This window comes from Equus caballus, chromosome 8 (genome assembly GCF_041296265.1).
Source record: "Equus caballus isolate H_3958 breed thoroughbred chromosome 8, TB-T2T, whole genome shotgun sequence".
In the NCBI taxonomy this organism is placed as follows: Eukaryota; Metazoa; Chordata; class Mammalia; order Perissodactyla; family Equidae; genus Equus; species Equus caballus.
Window position 1 is genome coordinate 98602247 of NC_091691.1, and position 25989 is coordinate 98628235.

The following is a 25989-nucleotide window of genomic DNA, read 5'->3' on the forward strand; positions in this document are numbered from 1 at the left end:
GGCCTAGTTCTTAAGAGGCCAGGAAGCTTTCATTGTCACTGTCTTGGAATGTGTGCTCTTAGAAGCAATCCGCCACATTAAAACATTCAGGCTGGACCACTAAATAACTAGAGGCCTCGACAAGGAGAGTGAAGGTGCCCCTCGGAGCCCGGTCAGCCCTGCTCTTCCATCCTGCACACTATCGCTCATGCAACCCAGAGTCGTGAAGGGACCCAGGTGTTCAGGAGGAGCCAAAGGCCATGCACTTGAGCCCAGTGAATCTACAGACAGTGGGAAACAAGACTGTTGTGCTAAATTGCTAAGGTTGAGGGTTTGGAGACAGAATTTTTTAAATGATCAAAATACAAATGTAAAAACTTTGAACAATGATCCACTCAGCATTCCACAAAGCTATTAGGCAAAAGTAAGATTACAAAAAAACAAAACTGTAGCTATGTGAGTGGTAGGACTGAAATAATGGTGGCAAAATGGCATAGCAGCCAGAAATAAGACTGGCTTGGCCAACAACATCCTATTCCTATGACTGTGGAAAAGTTGCCTCGGTTTTCTTATCTGTAAAATGCAAATAGATTATCTACCGTCTAAGGTTGTCATGAGGCGCAAATGAAATGATGAAGGAAAAACATGTAAAATCAGAAATAATGCAGTCAAAGCCACAAGAGTAGAGTGGAATTGACAAGCCCAAGATACCAAAATATTGACAAATATTGACATTAAATATTGACATTCAAAACTGACAAATATTTGGCAAATGTAGAAGGTAAAAAGAGAGGAGAAAGAAAGAGACTGAGGGAAGAAAATGAATGAAAATGAAGGTGACAGTACAAATAGTAAACATTAGGAACCAAAAAAGGTAATATAATTACAAAGGTGAAGAAAAAGTTAATCTAAGAAAATCTGTATAAACCTCTGAACAAACAAATTAGAAGATCTTGAAGAGATAACTGTTTCTGACGACCAACTTTGACGGAAGAAGAGATGGCAATGCGGAACAGACAAAGCGGAAACACTCAACACAGCGTCAAAGAACTGCTTCCAACAAGGTCGCGGAACCCGCGTCGCTCTACTTTTTTTTTCCCTTTTTCCCTTTCAAATAACTGATAATTCTCGTGATATTTTAAAATCCAGAGCAGGGGACAGTGGACATTGGTTTTTGTTTGTTAGTCCTGCAGCGAGCTGATTCCTACCTCTCACTTTATTTTCTTAGTTTTGCAATATTCCTTTTTCATCTGATTCTGTTGTTTTATCTTTGGGGTGTGACTTCATGCCCTATTGAGTTTATGTTCTCATGAAAGTATCTATAGAAATAGGAGAATTTTCCACACTTGTGGAAATTTCTTCTCTCCTTGAGTTATGCTTTTTTTTCCAGACTAGGTTCTTGTTTAAAGAATTTATGGCAGGTATTCATCTCTTATACAATCACGAAGAAAATCTAAAAACAGTATGGAAAACAAGTGTTAGGAGAGGAAATTTACTCCATATTAAATAAAAACATATTGAAAATGTACAATAATTGAAAGTTTATGTTTTTCTGGCATAAGAAACAATAGTTAATCAGCGAGAATCTTCTTTAAAAGGTGGTTTGTGGACATCTGTCTATATCTATCATCTGTCCGTCTATCTGTCTATCTATCTATCTATCATCTATCTCTCTTTTATTTTTTACTCAGCCTCTAATCAACATCCTGCTTCCTTATTTCCTTCTGCAGGTCCATTCCTTCCTGAACTCTCATGCCCACGGTATTTTTCTGGGTCAATTCGGAATGTAACTTTGGCATTTGCCTGCTAGCTCTGAGGCTGCAAGGTGGTTAGTTACGGAGCTGCTTTGGGGAGCATAGATGTTCCAGAGGCCCCCGTGCAAAGCCTTTGAAGGAGAGCAAGCTGCAAGATGGAGAATGCGAGGAGCTTGACATTGTTTCAACTCTCAATCCAGCAAGCCTCAGGTTAACCTCATCCCTTGGCTTTTCAATTGATTAACCAAAATCTCCCTTTTTTACTTAAGTCTGTTTGGTTGAGTTACATTGGTCCTAACTGCTATCGGTTTATTTTCTGAACTTCTTTATTTTCAAATAACTTTATTGAGGTATAATTCACAGACCACACAATTCACTTAAAGTGTAGAATTGAATGACTTTTAGTATATTCACAAATGCTTGCATCCACCACCACAATTTTAGAGCTTATCTGTTACCCTGTACTCATGAGCCAGGATTGCCCCACCCCCAGCTCCTCCAGCCCTAGAAACAACCATTCTACTTTTTGTTTCTATAGATTTGCCTATTCTGGACTTTTCGTATAGATGGAATCATGCAACAGGTAGTCCTCCGTGACTGCCTTCCTTCACGTGGCACGATGCTTTCAAAGTTCATCCACACAGTAGCATGTATCAGTACCTCATTCTTTTTTGTTGCCAAATAACATTCCATGATATGGGTATAATATATTTTATTTATCCATTCATCAGTTGATGGACATATGAAGAAGAGAAAAAAGACCCGTAGATAAAATATTTTGGCAGTGTTTTGCTCCTTTTATTTTCTTTTTCTATTAAGCAATCGCTCTGACGCTGAAACTGACCAGGTCTACAGTGAACACCCATTGTTTAGATGCAGGGTTCTTAGCTGGACATCCTCTGCGTCTGGCAAGGACAGATGAGTTGAAATGACTAAGATGCTCTTATCAGCATATATGGAATTAAATAGCAGCTGAAGCAAACCTCCACCTTTTGAAATTTCAGAGCCCAGAGTTAGCAATTCTGGAACATTAATACTCAGTTGTGAGCATCACGTAGTTGCTTGCCTTTTCTGAAAAACTGACTCCTCTTAACTTGCTAGTCGAGAGCTGAGCGTCTGTGTGGAAGACACAAACTGCCTAAACCTAAACAAAAACAGATTGCTAATCAGGCAGTCCTAAAAGTTTTAACTCATTTACTGATTCTTATCTTTTTCTCCAAGCGCTCCCACTCTACCCTCAACACCTGGAATCACGGACAGCTGTATGGGAGAGTAATAATGCAAACCAAATTCTATTGGTGTAACTAAATTTTCACATCCACGACTTATTCACACCTCTGCTAGGATGTGAACAAGCATTCAGGTCTGGCCCCTGAATGCTGTAAGACGCAGTTGGAGGAGAAGTTGATCAGCAGCTACAAAGAGCTCTACTCAACAGACCAGGGCAGTAAGCTGAGAAAAACTTAATCTATTGGTAACATGATCACTTTTTTTCTCTTCTAGGATGTTCTAGCAGATTATGAGCCATCGAGGGAAAACATCATCATGACCTTCCTCTCAGTTTTAAACATGTTTCCTGAAAGAATCTAGGGATAGTAACTATTTATCAATACCTACTTGACTTCCCTCTTTGTTTTTATTTTTTTTTCCTTTCAATCCCTTCTCGCGCGTGCAGAATCCGTCTGCCTCTGGAGCAGGGATCTGTCGTTTGCCTGGGGCAGGTCATCTTCTGGGTATGGCATGTACCTTTTATGGCCCTTTATATAGACCAGCTTGAGTGAAATAAATACATGAGATGCAAAGCTCAAAGTGACATATTCCAGAGCTGACATTCTTACCATGGCTTTGAGCTTCAGGCATTGACAAATATTCCACTCGTACCAACACTCCCAGAGGAGGAAATGTAATGATGTTTATGTTATGCAATATGTAAAATATTTATACCCCAGCTTCAACGCAAACTGACTATCATTTAAATCAAGAGGTAGTGTTTACAATAAGGACAAGGGAAGTTATCTGTGCCACTCTTTCTAGGCAAAAGGGGAACCCAATAGAATAAATGAGCAGTTTATGTACAGAAGAAGATTTCCCCAACGTCAATGTTTTGAAGAATAACAGTTATGGGAAAGGTTTTTAATGTGCATGCTTCTTTTAGAATTGTTAAATTACCAAGAAGGGCAAAATTTATGCCTTTCTGACTATTGCCCTTATCTTTAGAATGGAAAAGTCTTTTCTTTTGACAAACCATTCTTTCATGAATAACCTCTTCAAGAGCATTTAGTTATCATTATTAATAAATTGTTACAGTAATAAATTATATTTTAAACATTTTATTAAATGCAGTTCTCATGTACTTAAAATAAATTGCAAAGCCAGCTTTTTTCATGATATTTAATATATATGGTATGACACAATGTGCTTTTAATATATTTAATGTTATATACTTTAAAATGTAAGTGTGTTGTACTTTTATGGAACTTACTTTATATTCCTTTCTGTATGGAAAATGTATTACTTTTTAATATGCGTTCATTGTGGAGTGCCATTAGGAAATAGAGCACGGTTCTTAAAAGTGGTAACTTTCAGAATTTAAGTACATTAAATGTGGGGGAGGGGGAGAGACTGCATTATGGTAACATCAAGCATCTAATTGAAACTGACAAAAGCAAGAGGAGAAATCTCACGTTGACATTGTAATGGCACTCGCATTTGCATTGACATCATAACAGTTCTAATGCAAGCACATGAGACACTTCCACTGACAAAAAAAGTCTTCCCCTGACATCCCGCCACTTTCGCACTTTCTTTGGACATGCTATCACTGTCATTCAAGATAAAGATAAAAATATTATGAAAAATATCTTCAGTCCATGCTTATTAGATACTTCCCACAGTCGAGATATGGTGGTCGCTTGCAAAAGCTTCTTATTTTTAAGCCTCAAAAATATACTGTTGGACTCTGTGGGAAGAATGCATCACCAAATTCTCAACCACTTAAAATTATTCTGTGAAAAAGAAATTTAAAAATGAATTTTGCAGGAAAAAGATTTGCATAGATCCTTAAGGCAAGAGAGAATTACTGTTCTTCTTTTGAAGCTGCAGTAAATCTTTCAGGTCAGCAGGTGCAACATGTTGAAATCAGACATAGGTGAAAAATGTGTCCCCCAGTGAAGCAAAATAATTCATGAATTCAAAGGGAGCTGTTGGACACCACGTTTACAATGACTAACCAAACTAAGTTAGGGAAACACATTTGCAGTTTAAAATTCTGGAACTCGACCTTTGCTCTTTAGCTAGCCGGAGTTGAATATCAGGCTTCAGGCCCAATAGCAGGCTTTCAAACAAAGAACATCTGTCTTAGAATGCTACCTGGTAACTGAGTGTCACTCCACTGGGCCCTCCCAGCCAGCATCGAACATGCTGCTCCCTCACTGTCCCTGCCTCTGCCCCCCTGGCTGGGCCCTGCTAGCTACTGACTGCTTTTCCTGGTTCCCCAGTTGGTTCCAGAACCAGAATTTTCCCCAACACCAGAATATGAGTCTGACCCCCTTAAAGTCCCTTTTCCAGAAGTTCTTTTCCAGATGGTCCATCTCATTCTAGACACCCCATCTTCTTGCCCAACTCACCTATCACAATATAGGTCACCAGGTTTTCCCGGCCATGTCCTCACAAGTGACATGAGCAGAATCATTTAAGCCTCAGTAGCATTTTCATGTTAAAATGTTAACTCCTCAAAGAGAAGGTGAATTTTTCTCCTTTTCATTATTCAACATCTATTCACCAGATATTTGACAAGTGCCAGCTACATCTTTCGCCCTGCTATAGACACTGTTCCTCAGAGATTAAGAAAAGAATGTCATTTGAGAGTAAGAAGTCAGACCATAAACAAGTAACCAGCCAACAAATGCATGGTCTCAAATGGGGATGATGCTATCAAGACAATCGGATGAAGACATGGAGTTTAACTCAGAGAGAAGGCGCTTTCTCAACATCATCAGGAAAGTTTTCTCTCACATCCAAGGCCTCAGGAAAGAAAAGGAGCCATGAGACAGTGTAAAGATGATTCCAAGGTGGGAAGATGTGAGGAACTAGGAAGAATCCTGTTTAACTACAGCACAGATGATGAAGCTGGATTTGGGAAGAGCCTGATATGAAGCCTGCTGGTCATGTCACAGAGTTTGGAAGCCACAAAAGGATTTAAATAGCAAATTCCCGTTCTAATTTGTGTTTTTAAAGGATGCCTAACTGCTCTCTGAAGAGTAGATTGAAAGGGATCAAGAGTGGAATGTGCAAGAAAAATAAAGATGACATTGCAGTAATCCAGGAAGAGAGGTTAGTTCTTTGACTAGAGTGATGTTGGTTGGGATGGAAGGAAGTAGATGGATTCAAAATATACTTTAAAGAAAGAAACCATAGGACTTTATGCTGTGGGAGGTAAAAGAAAGAGAGGAATCCAAGATGACACAAAGATTCCTACCTGAGTAATTATGCAGATGGTGGACCATATTCTGAGATAAGAGAATCTGAGACAGGCACAGGCTAAGGTGGCATGCCACATATGTGCACGTGTGCCTGTGCTTGTCAGAAGTGGACAGGTATCATGCACTCTGTTTTCAAAATGCTATGTTTGAAATGTTTCTGCAAACTCCAAGAAGAGATGCCACATAGGCAGTTGGGTAAATGACTTCCAAGCTTAGAAGAAAAGTTAGAGTTAGATATAAATGTTTTAGGGTCATCAGCAACTAGTGATGTTTAAAGCGCTCATACAAAGACAGTTACCCAAAGAGAGAGCACAGGGTGAGGTGACAAGAGGCCCCAGGACTGAAGGGATGGGAACAGCAAAATTTTGATATCAGGTTGAAGGGTAAGAGTCCAAAAACAGAATAGCCAGAAAGAAGAGAGTGCATTGTATGGTGTTCACCCAAAAGATATGTCCATGTTCTAACCTCCAGAACCTAAGAAGGTGACCTTATTTGGAAAGGTAGTTTTTACAGATGTAATCAAGTTAAGGATCTTGAGATGAGATCACCCTGGATTATCCAGATGTGCTCTAAATCCAATGATAACTGTCCTTATAAGAAATAGAAAAGGGAAGACACAGAGTAGAAGGCCATGTGAAGACAAAGGCAGAGATTGGAGTGATGCAGCCACAAGCGACGGAACACACGAGGCCATCAGAAGCTGAGGAGGCAAGGAAGAACTCTCCGCCAGGGTCTTCAGCGGGAGCATGGCTCTGCCAATGCCTTAATTTCAGACTCCTGGCCTCCAGAACTGCGCTCGGATAAATCGCTGCTGTTTTAAGCCACCGAGTTTGTGGGAGCTCGTTAGGGTGGCCCCAGGACACTGATGAGCCAGGCAGGCTGTGCGTCACACAGGACTCTGCACTCAGAGGGCTCCATTACTCTACTGTCACCATTTTGAAATTCCTTATAATTTTTGAATATGGGCTCCACATTTCCAGTTTGCATTGGGTCCTGAAAACAATGTATCTGGTCCTGCTAAGGTCCTAGCAAATAAGGGCTGAAACCAAGCCAGAACGCCTCCAACCCTTAGACCGACACTCTGGGTAATGACAATTGCACAAATGCTCTGCATGGACGGGCACAGCTATTGCCTCTATTTTCTCAGAAAGAATGCATGCATGTGGACGATGGCAAAGAATACAAGAATCATGAGGTGCTCAACAGCTCAATATACAGGGCTAACTCAGAATCCAACGCTTTAGCAGGAGAATAATCATCCGTTTCAGAAGGAAAAACTTACCAAGAATAAAGACACGTTTCACAATCCATCTTAAATCTCTGAAAAATTTTTATTGAAAAATTTTAATTTTACATATTGAAAAATTTGACATATATTTCAGTTCTCACACTCCCACAGTTTATGAACACATAGTCTACATATCAAATAAATGAAAATAGAGGCTGAGTTAATCCACTTATTTGTTCTTTCATTCTTTTAGTCAATAAACACGTATTAGGTACAAAATATGTTTAAAGTATTCAGTTAAGCATAGGAGAACAAACAAAGAAGAGTAAAAGACAGTGCCTGTCACCTAGAAGCCTATGTAGAAAGAGAAAGATGCCTCAAGTAAGAACATTCAGTCAAACTTTTGAAGTACATGTGTTTCAACTTCATGGAAAATAGTAAAATTACTGCTGAACAAAACATACAAAACAGAGTATTATGGCTTTTAGTCAATCTATATATAGACTAGTAAACTAATTTAGTACAAGAGGATTCAGTAAAAAATAATTGTAGTGAATATGCGTATTCCTTGCGAAATTTTAGATATCCAAGAATGCTTGTCCACTGTCATTCAATGACAGGAAGAGCAAATGTCTCAATGACAAGAAAATGGAACACAAAAAAGAAGCAAAGAGTCAATCAATCATGAAAGGAAAGGTTAGGTAAGAGGTTAGACCACCAGATAAAGGTGTAAATGAAAAAGCTGATTTCCAGGCTGGTGAGATATTTGCCTCCTCAAAGACCAAGGTTGTACCTTCAGGCTGCTTGCCAAAGGTAGCTGTTCAGAAAGACCTCGTAAAGACACAACAGCAAGTGCTCAGTTTCACTGGGTAAAGTGCAAGCTAAGCCATGTCATTGTTGTCACCATCATCATCATCATCACGATCACCAACACCCACTCATCATTATCATCATCATGACCATCATCTTCATCATCACCACCATCATCATCACCATCACCAATCTCATCGTCATCACCATCCTCCTCATCACCATCACTTTGCCACCATCATTATTTAATATTTATTTAGCATACACCACTTCCTAGATACTGAAATGGAAAATGAAATAAAATCTCTTTTGAGCTTTCACTTAAACATTTTTATTCTAGGAATATAGAATTATAAATACTACCCATTTCTCAATGCCTTGGATCTCATGTTTTTTTGTCTCTCCAACTAGACTGTAAGCTTGTTGATGACACACCACGTCAGATTTCTATAGAATTTCTCCCAGCATCAAGCCAACATTGTTTGGAGCACAAATGCATTCATAAGTAAATAGTGGACTGAATCTAAGATGAGGTAATTCTACCAAATAGAAAAACTAATGGTTCTTTTGCATGAATGACTATGGATCATTGATTATTATACAAAAATGGAGAGAGGCTTATCTGTTGCCAATAATGGGAAAGGGAAATTGTTTTATAAAATGTAGATAAGTGGGAGGACACAGAGCTATTTTTAAGTCTAAGTAGTTACACGGCAAAGAGCTTAAGAAGCAGAGGTGGGTGGAAGGGGTGATATGGAAATCATCTTAAATATCCCCAAGGTTGTCATGAACTTCTCACATAATTATTTGAAAAAAAATTAAATATATTAATTTGAGACTAGAAACTGACTTCTAACTTTCCCATCATCTGAGTAAACTCTTTGAACTTGTGAAATTTATTTATCCTTATGACATCATACTTAAACTTCATACTATGAAACATATGATCTATGCATCCAATACTCTCATCTGTTGCTTTTTGCATCTCTATAGCTATTCATCCATTTGCCCATTGATTCATTCCTCAATTACGTGTTTGCTATGATTCAACAAACATTCCGCCTTCTATTTGTTAAGCATTGCATCAGGTAATGTGGTTACAAGATAAATAAGCCACAATTTCTGAGTTGTTCAGATCCAGTGGACACTAAAGTGTAAATAATTAAAGCAAATTGAGGGTAGTTATGTTATACAGGTACTTTAAAGGGTCTGAGACATCGTAAATGAATGAGTCACTAAGTCTTTACAAAATGTCAGTGAAATGTCTCGGATTTTTCCAGGGATGGAATGTGGGGGTTGGGTCTTGTAAAAAGAGAGAGTACCACCTACACAAGTATGGTGGCATGAAAGAGTGCAGGGTCTGTCAGAGAGGGTTCAACCAGAGAAGTAGGAGACATTCACATACATGCACCCCAAAGCATACACAAACACACACATGCACAAGCACACGTGAACACCACAAACACACATGTAAACTCAAACACACGCACACACAGGAACACACACTCCTGGCCCAGGAGTCAAAGGGTGGGGAAGGTGGAGCACCCCCAACCCCAGCCCAGCGGCCTCCCGCCCACCGTGAGGGTCCACAAGGAGTAACAGTGTGTGCGAGCTCCCAATCATCTTCCTGGTGGGTCCCCAAACAGGAACGGTACAAGAAAGGGAATTTTGGGAGATGCAATTGAGCCTGGCCCTGTTGACACATTTCACAGCTCCCACGGTGGGTAAACAGAAGGTGCCTACTGTGTGAGTGGATTGGAGATTGCATCACAGGGAGCTTTGGGTCAGGGTAGATCAGGAAAAGCTTGTGTTCTCTGCGGGAGGTGGGAGTTAGGGAGAGACTTAGTTGCTGCAGGTGAGGGTCAAGGTGGGAGACTAACAGGTTCGGATGAGGCTCTAACAGCAGGAATGATAGCTGGCAGGGCAGGCGATGAGAGCAGTAGCAACAAGGACATGGAGTCGGCCACAGGTCCACATCTCAACCACGTGGTCTTAGGTGAGTTACTTATGCTCCCTCTGTCTCTGTCACCTCATTGATAAAAATGGAGAAAATAACAATATTTACGCCTGAAGATTACTATGACCATTAAAGGGGATGGTGCCTGTGAAGTGTCTTAGCAAATAGCATTGGACAAATGCTACTCATTCTTGTTTTAACAGACAATTAGCTCAAAACCTGTAATGTATGTTGCATCTTTTGTTTCTCCCCTTCCCGCAAAAGCTTGAGCACTTGAGACTATCTGCTCTTGCACCCTGACTAAATAAATAGAGAGCCAAAGTGAGAAAGAAAATATTGGGAGAGGGAGATCTGGCTACTATTTCAAAACACTATCCTATAACCCTGTCATCTTTGAGATGCAGCAGCATCCTAGAGTGACTTCGATATTATCAAATAAATTGACTTTACTATATTGTATTTTAATTTATTTACATTCATCATCATCTAATATGGTAACCTTCTATTAACCATCATATTTAATGAATCCTAATTCTCTAGATCTGTCTTATGAGGACAATTCACCGAGGTTGCCAGAAAGCAAAAAAATCAAATTTTGGAAGAATGAATTACTAAAAATATGGAAGCATCATTGGAATCTATTATGTGTAAAAAGCCATAGTCTGTATTTTCCTTGGTGTGTTAAATTTTGGGATATTTTGAAAACTGCATTGTTTTCTCTCTGCTAAATAATTTTGTATAGCTGAATGTTATGGATCTAGACATTTTGGGTGGGCCGGTACCAAATACTGTAATCTAATATGAGTATCTTTTTCTTTCAAATGATGTTGTGAATAAGATGACAGTTAGGAGAGCTGGCTTCTAGTCCAGCCCAAAGAGTACACAGGGCAGGTCACTAGAATTTGCATTAGATTTCTTCTGCGATCTTTTTCGTATCTGTACTTTGAAAGTAAATTGATCCTAAATGTGTTTAGTAAGGTCGGAGAAAGAGAAACCATTTCCAGCCTCCAGTGCGGGCAGTCGTGTGGAGTGGAGTCCATGGTCATGGACTCCTGGGGCACATTCCAGGTCTGCGTCTTCCTGGAGCACCACTGGGCAAGTTGCTTATTCTCTCTGGACCTCAACTTTCCATTGGGAAAATGGGCATGATGGTTGTACCACTTCATAGCGTTGTTGCAGCCCTGACACAGCGGTTGGACAAATGTTAGCTAGTGTTGCTATGTCCTCGCATCTAAGGGAAGAGTCCCCTCAGCAGCACCCCTCACGGTTAAGAAGACTGGGTGCAGGTGGCTGCGAGTAGCAAATGTGAAGTGTTGGTGGCTGTTTGGAGGTTCCTGCAGTTTACGGAGAGGTCTGGCTCCTAGTCGAAAGCTTACTCACTGAAGAATACTGGTTTGATTATAATTGCCAAGCATTTTTCCATTTTTTATTACCCTATATTTAGTTAGTTGAATTTTCCAAGATATTTGGTAAAACTCACCAGAAATTTAAAATAAATTGTATTATTCTTTCTTAAATGAAAAAAAATTTTGCCCCCTTTCCTCTTCATCTCCCTTATTTAGTTCATTCGTATCTTTTCTTCAAACATATCCTAGGTTCTGGGTAGCTTTCCAGAATTAAAAAAAAAAAAAATGTCTTTTTGTTTGAAAAGTTCCACCATAGGCTGAAGGGCCTCAGAAAGCTCTTAAATCACCTGGCGAGTGTCCTACAGCCCCAGGTGTGGAGAGCTCCCCCTGCCCGCTGCGTTAGTGTGTCCACGAGCGGGGCTGCCTCTGAATGTGGGAACGTCTCAGCAAAGGTCCTCAACCTTCCTATGTTTTCCTCTCTTCTTAGGTCCTTGAGCGCTGGGAAATTTTCAGGAAGGGCAGAGGAAGGAGCAACATCACACATTGTTCTCCTGGCAACAAAAGCCCAGGGAGGTTACAGCACTGGGAACACCAAGAAAGTATGCGAGCGTTGGTCAACAGGGAGAAAGGCAACATTTGAAGGACAAAGGGGACAAGCTGTGCTGGGTTGAATAGTGTCCCCCTGAACTCGTGTCCACCTGGAACCTGTGAATATAACTTTATTTGGAAATGGGATCTTTGCAGAAGAGATGAAGTTAAAAATCGAGTGGGCCCCAACGTGATTAATATCCTTACAAGGAGAGAAAAGATACGAAGAGAGGGACAACGTGAAAGTTCACAGACAGAGGAGAAGGAAAGATATCAAACTCAAATTTTGAACACCGTTTCCCAAAGCTGGCATTGACTGTTTCCAAAAATTATGAATTTTCACAGTCAACTTTAATTTTACCCATTACCAAACATTTCTAATTTGTGGAATATATTTTTATTTTATTTATGGGGTATACTAGGATAATAATGTGTTGTATTTTTCCCTTATACTTTGTTTTTGAAGGAAATATTTATTTAGCAGATGAAGAAGTAGATATGAAAAGATAAAATGCTCAAATAAAGCACCTAGTTCATGAAAAATAAATCATCCCTCTTAACTTCTTTTCCATGTTCAAGACACATCCCACAGCCACACTTTCTCTAGAGCAATCTTTTTTTTCCTCCCCAAAGGCCCCCAGTACATCGTTGTATATTGTAGCTGTGAGTTCCTCAGGTTGTGTCTAGAGCAACCTTGATGAGTGTGTAAGGAATGGAAAAATGTTATTTTGATTCTTCTGTCCCCTGATGATTCATGTTTCTTTGTAAACTGAAATGTTGAGAGTCAAATAGATTGTATCAGAAACAACAAAGTGGTTAAAGAAACAGAGAGATGGAAAGATGTTGAAAAGGCAGGTCTGCAGGACTGTTTGTAATGGATTCTATAAACACTCTCTTTCTTTAGAAATGTTTCTTTCCTAACACAAAAGAAACAAGAAAAAGAGTTTTCAGTGGCCTCCATGACAAGATGTAATGTCCCATCATTTCTATTAAGATCTCAGTGGTAATATGGAAGCATTGGCATTTAATAGAAACAGATTTGAGGTCAGGTGGTTTTTTAAAAATAGTTCTCTCCTTGCTTGGAAAGGAACGTAAGTTAGAGAGTAATCCATCAATCTTTTAGAGTGGTTTTAAACTTCTACCAGCCTGGAAAATTTCCCCCATACTTACCAGAAGTAAGACAGTGACATATCTGATGGCACTGAGCTTCAGAGTCATGAGTTTTATTTGGAAATGCTTTTCAAAGTGCTACTTGCCCTGTCTCAACTCTTTAAAACAGGGCTGACTTTATTGCATCTTTCATTCTGAAACCTCTATCAATTCCTGTGTCTTGAATATGTGCGATTTTACAATTGACGTAGATCTTTTTCTCACTTATTTATAATGTGAGAAACACCATGGATTTGTGTGTTCCTTCTTCCACGTTTCCAGCATCCTGTAGGCTCAAGGATGGTGGCAGTACCATGATCTATGGTTTGGAAAACAGTCGCCAGGTTGCCATTCAGATCGCCTGCTGCGTTGACAGACAGGAAAAGAACGAATCAATGAAATCTCAACCAGTTCAGACACTTTATTCTATGCTTATTTTAGCTTCTCAACTACTCCAAGGGCCAGAAGGCCAAAGAAAAAAAACTAAGTTACTAATAGTGGTAGTAGTTAAAAGAGATTGAGTTGTTCTTTAAGAATGAGGCACTGTGTATTTGATATCCTGTTTTCATTTCCTTTGGATATATACCAAGAAAGGGAATGGCTGGGTCATATGCTTGTGCTATTTTTAGTTTTTTGAGGAACCTCCATACTGTTTTCCATAATAGCTGTATCAGTTTACATTCCCACCAACAGGGCACAAGGGTTTCCTTTTCTCCACCTCCTCAACAACACTTGTCTCTTGACCTTAAACTTGCACTGTTATATGTCAATTACATCTCAATAAAAACAAGACTGAGGCACGTGGTAAGAACTCTCCCGGAGGCCCGTACTGCTCAGCCTTTCCTAAGGTGTGTGCCCCGGAATGGTGCAGCTGCAGACGAGGCAGTGCTCCAGGGAACAGTATTGAGCAACATTGCTTCCAGCCATCAACCTCAAGCGTTCATTGGCTTAAGTCCCGCAACCTAACAAGGGTCTTGCTGAAATCTCCCACTTCCCCATCCTGGAGAGAAAATCATAATAATTGCTCTGGTTGTGAGGGAGACGGAAGCTAAGTTTCCATGCCCCTCGATTTGTGGTCCCTCAGAGAGGCCCTCGGCCACTCCAAGACAATGTAGCCTTGAATTTGAGTTTGGTTTTCCTTGCCTTCACCTTCATAGAGATTACCCTGTCTAGGGTTCAGATGCTCACTGAAATGTCTACCAGCTGGGTAACAAAAAGGAGGAATACACAAATATAAGATGTGAGAAGCATAGGTAACCCCAATTTGAATAATCTTCTCTAACTGATTGAACTCTGGCTTCGCAGAAGGCATGTTGGCCTGTCTCTCCTCCCTGCTCCCAGGAAGTTTTGCATTTCTGTTTTAATGTTGCTCCTCATTAAAATGAGTCGTAGCGTGAAACAGTGTTTGCCTCTCTCTCCCCTCCTTATTAAAAATTTAAAAGAACATTACCCCCCAGAATAGCTTTATCAGTTTGCAAATACAGGAAAGTGTGTTTCCATCATTTACTCATTTTTGGATCTTATCTATCAAATTTAGCTAAGCAGAGGCTGTGCCTAACTCTTAGCTTTGCATAGTGCTTAGCACATAGATCATATCTAATGTATGAAAATAATAATAGCAAATGTATAAAGTGATTATGAAGATACATCGCCATGGCTAATGCTGATAGTAAATCCTCTAAAGAGGATTTCTTTTCTCCTGTGCATTAGGAGGTGGGGCACCTGGGCTACAGCACCAGTGGAGCACGGTGGCCTGTGTGACAGCTGAACGCTGCCCAGGGGGTCCTGACTTCTCAGTTCAACCGAATGTAAAGAGGTGAGGGCCCCTCGGTTTCCGTGCTCACTCAGCTGTTCCTGTAGACAGGGAACTCAGCTTCTGCTGTGGACTAAGGGTGGGGAGGCTGATTCATGCCCCTCCGACTCTCGTAAGATGAAGGGACAGCAGTGTAAGCTCCTTATAGACCGTGTCCACAACCGTCTTATGCTAAAATTTTTCTGAGCCTAATGAATTCGCCGATGTCTGTTGTTTCATTGAAAACATGAACTAGATATGCCTTGTAAGAGTAAATCTGAATGCCTTTCCAGACTGGCAGATTTCTGGTAATATTAAACACAGTGTGTTAGTCCAGCCATATCCAGATGTAAGCTGTCACTCGGACAGGCAATAGGTCATATTCCAACTTCTATTTTTCCAGATGTCTACATGGTTTATTAACTGCTTTTCTCCCTAACTTGAATGTCTTACATATTAAACATGTTGGTAGGGATTTATTTGTGTGTTTATTTATTTTGCTCTTTCCCTTCTTCTAAAAGTAATTTAAGCCAACTTAGAAGAATATAAACAATGCAACAAAGTGACAGAAAAGAAGTAATTGAGGACACTTTAGGGAAGGAAAAAAAAGAAGTAAAGTTCGTAACGGAGTGAGTTAATGCACAACCAGCTACTCTTGAAGTCTGTACCTGTCAGGGTTGGGGACAAACAGGGCCATGCATGTCGTGGCAGCCAAAACAAAGAGAGAAAGGACACAATTTGCGTGATTCACTATGTCTATAAAGTTAAAAGATATTTGCTAGGAGAAGTATCGTCATCCCGACCACTGCAGCTAGTGAGAATTTTGTTTGTGGGTTCACACAAAGAGGACGCCATATAATGCCAGGAACAGCAGCCTCAATAGCTTACCCTCCAGAGGGGCCATTTCTTGGAACATCCCTCAGTGCGGTCTGAATACAAAACATCGAAGTGTCACTCAGGTCAGGCAGTTCCACAGGGGCAGAAACAAGGAGGTCTGGCTACGCAAGTCCCTGCTGGCTTGGTTAAACCAGAAGTAGATTTTAAAGCACAGAAGAGGTTGGATGGCATGTTGCTCAGGCTCTTGTGCATCGACCAGGCTTTTGGTGAGCATCACACAATAGGGAGCTTGAGGTTTGACTTCCCGGGCGACAAGTGCAGTGTGGTTCCTCTGTGTGGCTGGATAAGGGCACAGTTGTGTGCTTTACTAGTCAGCCATGCTGGGAGGAGAATGAGATCCTCTCCCAACAGTGAAGGAGCCTGATAAGAACATGTGCCTGTCAGTATGGCTGTCTGCTTCCCCATAAGGAGGATCTGAGCAGGTAGACCAGAAGGACGACCTGGGCCTAAGCAAGAGAAAGCACATGTGTTCTAAATACTGATCTTGTCCGGGTAAGGAAATGTGCTGAGTCTCATCCTACTTGAATAGCTTCATGAAGGAGCTTAGATTGATCCCTGTTCTGAAGGTGAATCCCTGGGAGAGGATTCGACACTGATTCTAGAGTGGAGCTGCTGAAAGACATTCTACTCTATTTACTCAGCTTTCCATGTATGCATGCTTCAGAATTCGGTGACAGCTGCCAGTCTTTACTCACGGTTCCTCATAGCCTTTATCTGCAGCAACTAGGAAATATACTTGTTACTGAGTGACAACCGATAATGACATAGAAAAGACTGCAGCTCAACCTCTAGCACGGAAGTGAACATGCTCACAAACGTCTTCCATAGCAAGAAACATTAACAGACAACCTAACACAATTTGCCACAGCCCTAGGATGGCGGGGTAAAGAGGAGCTGGAATAATCAAAGACAAACAGCTCCCTTTGAACAAATGTGTCACATAGTATATGAGACAAGGAGACCAAGTTAAAACGCATTGTGGTTTCTTAGGAGCTATTTGAGGCTGGACCTCAAAGGCCTTGCAGCCCCCATGTGGTCTTTTTAACCACAAAGAGGTATCACACACACACACACACACACACATACACATTGGGAAGGGGACCCACCTGAAAGAATACTCAGGGCCAGGGAAACACGGATTCCCGCCTTAACTCTATCACCTTCCCACCATGTAGGTTTGGACAAGCACATTAACATCTTTGTGCTTCAGATGCCTTGTTGTGAAAATGAGTAATATTGAATTAGATATTTTCTAAGAATCCTTAAAACTCAGTGAACCTTTGGAGTTAGGCACAAAATGTTTCATTTAAGGTGATGTTTTCATTCCTAAAATAGAAAGTAGAGAAGGAGAGGAAATATTTCACCTGATAACAAATACAACTAGTAAGGTCATTTCTCGAAGGAGAGCCACTTAAAAGATGGAGAGATAATATCTGATGACAGTGTTCTAATGTAATGTTGTTTCATACAGAAAAAATAAAGTGTGTTTTTGCTTCTTTAAAATCAAGTTTAAAAAATAATTCATGTGATTCTCATTAATAAGTTCAAACACATCTTACTGGGGTGAACTTATCTTACCATGCTATCTCATTGAAGGAATAGGAAAATATCGCCAATTTACTGCAATAAGGTAATTACTGTAATAAGATAAATGTTAACTTTTTAATGAAAACCACTGTACTTGAGTAATTACCCTTCTGGGGACTACTCCATATATGATTTCTTTGCAATTATTAAGATTAATTCACTTTTTTAGTAGGAAGAGACCAAAATTCTAAGCCAAATGATCATTTTTATAAGCACATTTTCAAATGTCCTAGAACTTAAAAAGAGGGAGAGAGAAATGGATTTAAGTCTTTTTTCCAAATCTGTTTTATTAAGTCAGAGGCTGTCAAGTGCCCAGGTTCAGTTAAATGCAAATAAAAGTAACAAAAGCTTGGTAAGAATAGATGTGATTAAAAATAGGAGTGTCCATTGACCATCAGCTATAGCACCACCGTAGAGAGTGAAAATTTAATTAGAACTTTCTTTGTTCACAAATCCACTAGCTTTCCATAAATAACTCATTGCATGAACATCCTAAATGCATAAATAGATGTGTGACAGCACTATACCTTCAGCATTCCTGTGGATTCTGCACGCCTCCAGGATGCTATTTAAGGAGGATTATCGCAATATCAGCTTAACGTTAAAAGTAGCACAGCTAATGAAACAGCAAAAGCCAACCCAAGTAGTACCTGGAGAGCATAAGTTTTACATCAAGATGTTTCATGTTCACATTTGTTTTTGTTAACACGGGGTTTGCTCGGCCTGATCGTATCTTTGTCTCAGAGGAAACGATGGGCTTGCTCGTCAGAGTTCTTTCCTGATCTCTGGCTGTCACTTCTATTTCTAACCAACAGAGGAACCTAGGAGGAAGAAGTAAGCCTTTCTTGTGTTATCAGGTTGGTGGATTTCAGCATTGCTTTCTGGAGAGCATCCCACTGGGATTTGGTGTGGGTCTGAGGGACTCCAGCCAACACGTGATCTGAAGGGAATATTCCTTTAAAAACATGAACTCTTTGCCCAACTCTTACTTGTTCCTTTTTTAGAGTGGCTCAGGAAAAGACAAGAGAAAAGCTATTTATTAAATCTATCTAATTATAATCTATCCATCCATCCATCCACTCATCTCTCTCTCTCTAATCAAGTGTACCATTCTCAATGCTGTCATGTTGAGAAAGGGCAAGAAGAGCAGCTCCTCCGTTACTGTCGTCTTTTCTGGTTTTCACCACATTCTGCCAAGTCGAATGAAACAGTCCAATCACCTACTACAATCTCGCTGCATTTCACCCATTTCCTGACCCCGCCAAGACAGGAGCAGAGCTCAGAGGGAGCTTGGTTTAGAGGAACAGCAAGGGAGAATCCTCCTGGTGTTGGCCCTCAACCCCATTCCTAGAGCTCAGGAGAAAGGAGCCCAGTGCAGAGCTTAGGACCGTGGATGCCGGAGCCAGACTGCCCCTAATGTACTGCTCGAGATCGGAGCCAATAACTGGACCTCACCATGCCTCAGTTTCCTCATCAGTCAAATGAGGAAAAGAGTGCTCATCTCATTTGAGGTTACTCACCTCAGAGTGCATGACACATTGTAAGCACCATATAACTATTAGCTATCATTACTATTGAGTGAAGTTAAAATGCAGGATAGTTAGTATAATGTGACAGTCAAACTTCTAAAGATGCCCCCAAAGGTTCTCAACCTCTGGTTATTCAATCAAACAGTGATCTAGGCACTGCTGTGAGGGGGCTAGGGAGATGATCTTAGTGGTCCTGGTCCAGTCAAGGGAGCCCTTTAAGAGCAGAGAGTTTTCCCAAGCAGGTGCAGGAGGAGAAGTAGCAGAGATTTAAAGAATGAGCAGGACTCATCATGCCACTGCTAGCTTTGAAGATGGAGCATCTGAGAAGAAATGTGTGTGGACTCTGGGAGCAGAGGCCCACCCTGGCCAGCTGCCAGCTAGGAAATAGGGCCTCAGTCTCACAACCACAAGAAACTGGATTCCAACAACCACCTGTTTGAGTGCAGAAGGAGCGTCTCCCACGGAGATTCCCGATGAGAGTCCAGCTCAGCTGACACCATAATTTTGGGCTTGTGAGACCCTGAGTGGAGAAGTCAGTTGAGCCCACCTGGTCTTCCAACTTACAGGAGCGTGAGCTAATAAATGGGGTTGTTTCAAGCTGCTAAGTTTGTGGAAATTGTTATGTGGCAACAGAAAACTAATATATAACTTGGCGTGCCAGTAGAGTAAGGTAATGAGAACTATATTCCCTTTAGGATATTTTACACTAACTCTAACAAGAGTAGAACTCATAGGAGGGTTAAATTGTGGAGAAGACTTGGAGGGAGGGGGGCGCTGTAGCTGCCTCGGATGTGAAGGCCATCTGTCTGAGCCATGTCTCAGGTACCTGATCACCAGGGTTGCTTGTCCATCTGTCTTCTTTACATTCTGGAATGAGTCTCACATGGGAGAGAGTTTAGGGTTGTTCTGTGTAATCCAAAAGGAAAATCCTGTGGATCAATGTGCCATATGAAGCAGGCCTAGCCGCCATTCAGAACTATTAACGGCGACATGGGTCAAATCAGAAAATTAGGGAACAAGACACAGGCTGAATCACTATTGTAACCAAGACTGTTACATATGTCCACTAAATCCAGGCCCACGTTCTCCTCCCTGGGAATCTGGAAGGTCATAATTTCTAGCACCTGCACTTAGGTGGCCATAAGGTGAGTCCTAAGCAATATGAGCAGAAACGATGGCCATTACTTCCTCGTGGTTCTCCACTGTCTTTGCCCTGGCTCGGTGACCAAGGAGGCCTTGGGATCAATGGGCAGGGCTAGGGGCTAGGATAGCAGCCTGGATCCCTGAGTCACAACATGAAGGACAACTGTCCTGGGAAGTTGCCTACATTCCGTTGGATAATTAATGAATGAGAAATTAATTTTTTCTGTGTTTTGTGGCTATTTGTTACTGCACTATAAGCTAGAATATCCAGCTACTCAACAAAACCATTGGAAGCATGGGTTTAAGTATCAGATGGACTTAAACGTGTGAGTTCTAAGACCATTTCATCTAAGAGCCTTGATTTTCTGACATCAAGTTGTATCAACTAGTCAATGACAATTGCAGAGACATTAATAATAATAAGTACTGCTAATATTAATTGTGGACCTAATATGTGCCAAGCACCATGCTGCACACTATATGCATATATGCATACTGCTTCCTATATCCTCACAGCAATCCCATCAAGTAGGCACTATTCTTATTCTCCTTATAGGGAGGAGGGAGCTGAGGCAAGAGGGACTGACGAACTAGCCCAACGTCACACTAGCGGCAAATGGCAGATCTGGGAAGGGGAGCTGGGTCTCCAGGACATAACTTTGTCCTGCAAGCACAGCACATGGAGCAGATGGCACATAGCATTCTAGATGTCTTTGCAAAAGAGAAGGTGGCGTTTTCTGTTTGTTTCCTGATCCTCTCTCTGCTAACACCACTTAATTGCTTGCATTAGCCTTGCATGACACCTTCAAGGAGCTGTCAAACTTCTCTTACAGGGTCTTAATTACTATTTCAGGGTACATAATGATAAATAAATGGGGATAAAAATGTGGTAGATTTTAAAAGGCCACAAATTGTTTGAAGCTCCTCCTATGAAAAGGGGGAGTCTCTTTAGCCACCTTAAATCTGCACTGGCCCTAAGACGGGCTTTCTCCAGTAGAATGGAGCAGAAAAGACATCGGGTACCTGTGAGCCTCAGCCTCCAAGAAATCCTGCAGCTCCTGCTCTCGGGAAGCCTCCATCATGCTGTGTAGCAGCTGTGACCACAGACCACGCAAAGGCAGAGAGGCTCCACTCTTCAGCCTTTCCATCCAGCTGAGGCCCCAGACATAAGAGTGTGGCCATACTCAACCTCCTGACCCTGCCGAGCCACCCACTGACTAACTTCTCAAGGACCGTAGGACCAACCTAGGGGAGCCTGAGAAGGACTAAGTCATTGCTTCTTTTTTCAGCAATATTGATACTTTAATAAAGTTGAAGTCTTTTATTAAACCTAAGAAAACCCTAGAAAATTCAGTTTAGGAAATTCTCCTAGATTAACTATAGGAAGTAGCCCTCGTGACCTCAAAGAGATTTTTTTTTAATCCCATTTGCTAAATCTAATTATTCCATCATTGATTTTGGAAATAATAAAAGGTAATTTTTCCATCAATTGGTCAAAATTCAATTTCATTTATCACTAGGAGATAAAAAGGTGTCTATTCCCTTACTCGACTCTATTTTGTTCATTTTCTGAGTAGTCGAATAGCATTGCATGCGAAGTATCTTTTGGGAAATAATTCTGTACTTAATGTTAGAGCCTGTTAGACCTCACATGCTTGGGTAGGTCACGGAGGGTCAATTATTGGTCATTTCTGAGAACTCTCTTCTTATGTGCTGCTGGAAGTGTCACCAGAGATTTACTGCTGCCATATTGAGCCAACAACCTGGCATGGAGGGACTCTGTCTTTTGGAGAGGATATAAAAGTAAAGAAGTGAGCACTCAGGTACATGAAAGAGTTCATGGCGTTTAGTTGATCCTAACATCTTGGAGAAATCCCAATCATAGTAATGACAGTCACTTGTGCTTTTGTTATAAGCAATTAAGGCATCTACTGTTTAGTTCTGTTTAGTTCTCTTTAACTCATCACTTCTGTCTAGTCAACTGGTTCTTGTATTGCTGAGTGATCAGATGCTGCTTAGGCCAGGGTCTGCAAACTTTGTTCTGTAAAGGGCAAAGAGTAAATATTTTAGGATTTGCAGGCCAAGAGGTAAAATTGAAGACATTATCTTGGTATTTATGTAATAAAAAAGAAAACATATTTCCACAAATATTTTGATGAAATTCAAAATATAGTAATAACAATTGAGCACAATATTTTAGGTCAAAAGCTAACGAAAAACATGGACTTCTTTGCAGCATAGCTTGTCATGTAATTGGGGTTCTACGTTAGTGTTCCTTATGATCAAATCAACGGCAAATGTTTATCTGTAAAACCATTCTTAGCTTGCAGGCCATCCAAAGGTAGTCAAGGGCTGGATGGGACCCCCAGGTTGCAGTTTGCCGGTGCCTGGCTTAGATGATGGCTCCATCTATACTCAGGTGGCAAATAGGCTTCCTCATCCAAATTGGGTCAATGGGTGGTGGACACTGCAAGTGTGGTGCCAAGCAGGATTGGGCCACAGAGTTGGGTCTCGGGAGGAAGGTGTACCTCTGGTTCCCACTGGCTGCCCAGGGAATGACAACCTTAGCACCACTGCTTATCAGATCCCAGTCTACATATGGCTTTGTAGATTGGTTGTTCTGGTTGGGTAGAGCATCCTTTTATGAAAGTTCTCAAGTTCTCTGGCCCTGTGGAAGGGAGAGGATTTTTCTTATATGATAGTTTTACTCCTCACCTTGTTGAGTGTAGCCGACTGGCCTGCCCTCACCTAGCTGTCCGGGGAGGCCTGGGCTACAGCGACTGGCCCAGCACTCCCTTCGTTTAAGTGCCCATTGTTCTCTCATCTTACTTTTCAACAGACTCGCAAGATTTATTCTGAGCCCGTTTTAGTCTGTTAACACGTTATTGGTAGAAAGCCTTGGGAAAATTGTTTTAAAACAAACAATTTTTAAAAGTCACTTTTCATTTGAATGGATCATTGAAAATCTGAATATTATGGCTTGATATTTCAGTCTAATTGAAACTAATTTAAATTATTTAATGGTAAATATACATAGACTCTTCGTATCGCAATCTGTTCAAGCCGCTGCACCACGGCAACTTAATTGCTTTGAACCTGGTGCTTTGAACGCTCAATCAGAACAAAATTTACGTCAGGCCGGCCTGCAGCAAGCTGGACTGATTTGTGTTCAGAAGTTACAAACTTGTTCTCTCTCAAGAGATCCAGGCCTGCAGTCTAGGCCAAGTGGACAAGCAGTTGGTGTGCATTTTGCTGGGAGTGAATGTTTGGACTTTCTGATCTTCAAACATTTCAGCCCTGGGATCTGAGGTCAAAAGCATGAGTTGGAGTATCACAGATCATACCACCCCTCTAAGCCAGCTAGTTAAAAATATGTCTTCATATAGGAAATGAGAGACCATGTACAAACTTACCACTGCCACCAGAAAAAGCCATGCCATACGTCTATCATACAGTCTGGGGATTAATATTACATCTCTCTACTGCATTTAACTCTTGTCAATCACCTAAATATTACATAGGCACATGTATAATGAGTACATGCATTTGATATGGACCTTGCTTAATACCATACGGTTATCAACTGTAAAATATTTTTCATAAATTTCATAGATTTTAAAATGTGACCACACTATGGTCTAAAACTCTAATTGAAGACCTTACTTGTAGGGGTATGGGTATTTAGCAATGTATTCAACAGAGCTCCTAGCCTGGGACAGAATTTAGAGCATCCAACAGGGACTCCTTATCTGTAAAAAATATTCTTTTAGCCCAGGTGCCTAGCACACCTGAAGCCCTCCAGCTGCACAATGTCTGGCTTGTAAGCCAGACGCACCGAAAGACAGATTCTGCTGGTCCTTAAGTCATGACGCACAAAAGAACTCTTGAGGGAGCTGCCCTGAACCATCCCTGCGCCTGCAGGCAGAGGACTGCGGTGCGTGCCCCGGGGACTTGCCTGGAGGAAGTTGTGGGAAGTCAATGCAAATGAGAGCTGCTTCCTCGGGAGCAGACAGGAAGCTTCAGGAACCTCGAAGGCAGACATGCATCAGAGGACAGCACTTATGCCCGGCCAGACCAATATCGCTCCACGACATTTCAATCCACTGACTGGGAACTTCAGCTTCCGTCTTTAACCTGCACGCCACAATGAGAAGGAGACAGAAAAACTACTGCCTGCACATTTCTGTTAGTTAAAAAAACTTTAAAAATTCTAGAATTTAAATTTGAGGAAAAAGGTGGTTCAGTAACAAATCTTAGATCTGTGTTGTTGATTTTTTTAAAATTGAAGTATAATTTACAGAGTAAAATTCACTCTTTTTTTAAATCTATGGGTCTTAACAAATGCAGGGTCATATAACCACTGTCACAATCAAGATACAAGAGAAGATTTCTGTACTCCCTCCTTGGTATTCATCCCTCTTCTAACTATCAGCCCCCGGCAGCCAAGGACGCATTCTCTGTTCCTGTAGCTTTGCCTTTTCCAGAATGTTATATAAAATTATACAGCACATAGTCTTTTGAGTCTGGCTTCTTTCACTTAGCGCGTAACTCACTCGAGATTCATCCATGTTGTTGTGCGTGTTCCTTCCTTTGTTTTTTTTGAGAGAAATGATATATTTATTTGCGCACTTTTTTATTGCAATAAGAACAAATAAGATGAGCTCTATCCTCTCAACAGATTTTGAAGTGCACAGTACAGTATTGTTAACTATAGGCGTGACGTTCCATGACAGATCTCTGGAACGTACTCATCTTGCATAACTGAAACTTCATAGCCCCTGAACAACAACTTCCACTTCTTGCTCCCCCCACTCTCTCGCAACCACCATCCTACTTTCTGTCTCTGTGATTTTGACTGCTTTAAGCATCTCATGTAAGTGGAATCATACGGGATTTGTCTTTCTGTGACTGCTTATGTCACTTAGAATAATGTCCTCCAGCTTCATCCATGTTGTTGCATATGACAAGATTTCCTTCTTTTTTAAAGCAGAAGAATATTCCATTGTGTGTGTGTATATATATGTACACATAATGGAATATATATATGTGTATATATACGTATATACAATGGAGCATGTATATGTATATATGCAATGGAATATTCATATTCGTATATATATATATACATATTTTCTTTATCCATTCATTGTCTTCAAGTGTCTTTTGATGGACACTTAGATTGCTTTCACATCTTGACTATTGTGAATCATGCTTTGATGAGCGTGGGCATGCAGATATCTCTTCAAGATCCTGATTTTAATTCCTTTGGATAAACACCCAAAAATGGGATTGCAGGATCTTGTGCTAGTACTATTTTTGATTTGGGGGGAACCTCCATACTGTTTTCCATAGTGCCTGCACCGTTTTACATTCCTACTAACAGTGTACAAAGGTTCCAATTTCTCCACATCCTCAGCAACACCTGTTATGTTTTTTTATATAATAGCCATTCTAACAGGTGTGAAATGATCTGTCATTGTGGTTTTGATTTACTGGTTTTGAATATCTTTTCATGTATCTCTTGGCCATTCGTAGGTCTTTTTTAGAGAAATATTTATTCAAGTCCTTTGACCATTTTTTAATAGGATTATTTGGCTTTTTGCTACTGAGTTGTACAAATTCCTTAGATATTTTGGGTATTAACCCCTCAGCAGATCCATGATTTGTAAGTATTTTCTCCCGTTCGTCCATGTTGTGTGTGTGTCACAATGTCTTCCTTTTTATCACCGAGTGGTATTCCTTCGCGTGG